At 61.4% G+C, this 3,372-nt stretch overlaps 1 protein-coding gene across 1 annotated transcript in view; it reads right to left on the bottom strand.

The window, feature by feature from the left end:
• The window catches only part of LOC113211156 (shootin-1-like), a gene marked incomplete in the record, with an annotated part of 56,262 nt that overhangs the window by 17,188 nt on the left and 35,702 nt on the right, over positions 1-3,372 (bottom strand).

The raw sequence follows: 3,372 nt of genomic DNA, 5'->3' as shown, positions 1-3,372 counted from the left end.
GGCGGGGTGTGGCGTGGCGGGGCGGGAGGTCCGGCAGCGCAGTGTTTTTCCGCGATAAGACGATCGGGGCGCAGGCCTCGGCTCGCGTGCTCGCTTCGCACCCCGCTGGGCCGCAGGGCCCCGTCACCTGACGGCCACGGAGGTTGCAGCTGCCCGGCTCACACACACGGCGGTTTCGGCCACACTGAGCGCTTACTCGCTCTATGAACCGCAAGCCATAGAAAATCATGGAATGAATGTTTTCTTTTCTGCCAGTAAGCTTGGCCCCCACTGATGAGGACTGCCCTCGCCATCCCCTCGGCCCCTGCTCACCCCCGCGTCCTGCCGCCGCGGGTCGGCTCCTGGTCGCGCTTGCGGTAGGTGGTCCGCAGCACCCTCGGCTCGGGTCCAGAGGTCACCGGCGGCCGCTGCCGTCACCCAGCGCAAGCCGATCGAGGGCGCCGTCCCGCCGTCCCGTCCCGCCGGGCCGAGGGTGCGATGCATCGCCCTGGCTCTATCGCCTGCAGCGCGGCGCTGACGGCCTCGGCGGCCGCCTGGCCGGCGACACTCGGACAACAAACGCCCAGCGCGGCCCAGCCCAGGGTGGTGGGCGGCCGAATGAATAGGGAAAGGAGCGGAGCGGACGGGGTGCCTGTTTGTTTGCGGGGCTGACGCGCGGGAGGGAGCGGTCCAGTCAAGGCATGTGCAGCAAACACTGACCCCCGCGCGGGCAGGCGCAGACCGGCGAGAAGGGGGCGGGCCGGGGCGCCCTCCAGGTGGCCGCCACCCCTGGAGTCTGCCGTGAGGCGGCCTTCGAGGACTTCCCTCCAGGAGCGCAAGACGCGCAGTGTAGTACACACGTGCACGGCACCGTCCCCAGAAGAGGCGTCAATTCATCAACTGGATCACGCTCCTTATACATCCCGCTGACCAAACATAAAACGTAACAAGTCAGTCTAAAACAACGAGGTCTGAAGCGAATGACTAGAAATCGGAAGGCTGTTTGGTTTGCGTATCGCTGCTGGGTGCAGCCCAGTCACCCCATCCGGCCCCACCCTTTCCAGGGCACGACGGGCCGGCCCTCCCCGCCACGCCACGCTTCCACTCCGCACAGGGGAAAGGCGGTCGGTAACGCCACGGCACCTCACGTGGGGCGCAGCCGCGGGGCGCCGTTGGACAAACATCAACACCAACCCCGTGGGGCTGCAGTGCAACCTTCACCCACCGCGGGGTGCGCGGCGGCTGACCCCCGCGCCGACGCGGCGCCCCGGGTACGCGGCCCACCGCTCTGGCCGCGCCGGCGGAACTGGACCGGAGCCGTTGCAGAGGGGCTGCCATCTCGTCCCGGGATGACAACTGCTCTGAGACCCGAAGAAGAGCTCAGCTCGTTTACTTTGCACCTCTTGCTTCTGCAGCGCAGCTGTTGTTGTCGTCGTCGTCGTCGTCGTCGTCGTCGTCGTTGTCGCTGCTCGCTGTTACTGTTTCTCCTGCTTTGCTGATTTGCGGTGAGTTTTTCGTTGGCACCGATGCTGTTAATTACCTTCAAAAGAATTGTATTATTTTCCCTTTCTTGACTTGACGCCGCTGGCGGCGGCGGTCTTGATGGAAAACGTCGGAATGAGAGGCCGATGATGATAATGAGAGTGTCGGCTCCGCAGCGCCTCTCTGCTCGCTCTCTCGTTGTCACTCTCCCTCCCTCTCCCTCTGTCTGTCTGTCTGTCTGCTGGTGATGACGCGGCCCGCCCCGCCCCGCCCCGCCCCGCGCGGTAGTGCATTGCAGCACGTGGCGCACCTCGCCTCGCCTTTCCTTGGCCGGTCGGTGATTTCATTTTGATAACATCATCGCAAGACCATAGCGTAGAGTCCGTCCTGCTAACGCCTCAATCAATCGAGGGCAACGCGCTGTGGATTTTTTTTTTTTGTCCACTTTTGTTTATTGCGGCGGGCCGCAGTGTCCAGGCGCGCCGGGGCCTCGGGCGCCCCCGCTTCAACTTCAACTTCAATGAGGGTTAGGACGTCAGTTCACATGAACTTGAATCACCGGTAACTTCGGTGGGACGTCAGTCCGCGAACGGACCATCCCCTGCGCCCCAGCTAGTGCTGGACACGTCCGTGGTTTCGCGGTGGCCGAAGGTAAAAGCGAGTGTCTTGCGGGCCGGGGCGGGGGTGTAATCGGCTGCAGGGGAGGCTCACGCGCGCTGTACCCGCACGGGGTACCCGTAACGACCGGATTAAGATACATCCGCGCGCGGCTCAACAACACCGCACCGCGCCGCACCTCGACGCGGACGCGTTCCCTCTCCGCCGCCGCGGTGACCCGCATTTTCACTTGTTTCGGCCGCGGTGCGGTGTGGCCGCGCGGGGGTGCGCGCTGCCAGCCTGCCATGAATGGGGTTAGAGGCCGGCTGGGCTGCGCTAGCCTCGCGGCAGGGCGGCGCCGGGCGGCGCACTCCTAGAGGTTGCTTCATCCAGGAGAGGCAGCAGCAACAGGTTTTCAATGGCGCGGCGCGCGGGCCTCCACCCACCCACAATGCACCGCTGGATGTAGAGCACACCACTCCGCCCGCACTCGGTCAGGTGAGAAATTTATGCTAATCGTTTTGAAAGGCAGCTGAGCTGAGCCGTTTTGTGCTGCTCTATGAGATGTTGCTCTTACCTCGGAGGCCCTCTGCATGGCCTGGTGCATGGCTCCCGTTTCCACCTCGTAGCGGTTCTTGAGCTGGTCATACTCCTTGTACACGCGCTCCGATACTGCAACAAAAACGTTCGTAATAACGACGGTTAACCACTTTGTTTTTTTCTGTGAACGGCGAAAGTAACTCAGAAAAGAGACTCGATGGGGCTTGATGACACCATACAGAGGGTGGCCCTCCGATAGGGTATGGGCCATCAGTGATCTTTGGTCGCGAGGTGCGGGGGTTCCTTATTTCGCATTTCCGTCAACGGTAGAGCATTAATTTGAAAGGTCGTGAAAGTGCCTTTCAAATGCAGCACCGTTGGGTCACATCCGAGATAGGGAACCCCCCGCACCTCGCGACCAAAGCTCATTGATGGCTTACCCTCCGGGGCCGTTCTTACTTCTGGGTACAAACTGTACCGGATGCAAGCGTGCATGCGGGTTGCTTACCCGCAAGGGGCCGGGCGGAAAGGCGCGTCAGTAAGCGACGACAGTCATTAGGCAAGCTCGAAGTTGCCGGTGATTCAAGTCCATGTAACCCTCATTGAAGTTGAAGTCCGCACAACACGCCTGCATCCGCACTACAGTATGTACAACCCGCTAAGATTGGCAGGGTATTGGGTCCCTTGTATTGGTGCAACTGTACAATCAAGTTGATGGATAAACTACCCCTTCTAGTAGATCTACTAGAACTATTTTATATATATAGTATAAAT

Source organism: Frankliniella occidentalis, unplaced genomic scaffold (assembly GCF_000697945.3).
Source record: "Frankliniella occidentalis isolate FOCC.00 unplaced genomic scaffold, Focc_3.1 Scaffold258, whole genome shotgun sequence".
Taxonomy (NCBI): domain Eukaryota; kingdom Metazoa; phylum Arthropoda; class Insecta; order Thysanoptera; family Thripidae; genus Frankliniella; species Frankliniella occidentalis.
This window is presented reverse-complemented; position numbering and strand designations above follow the sequence as displayed.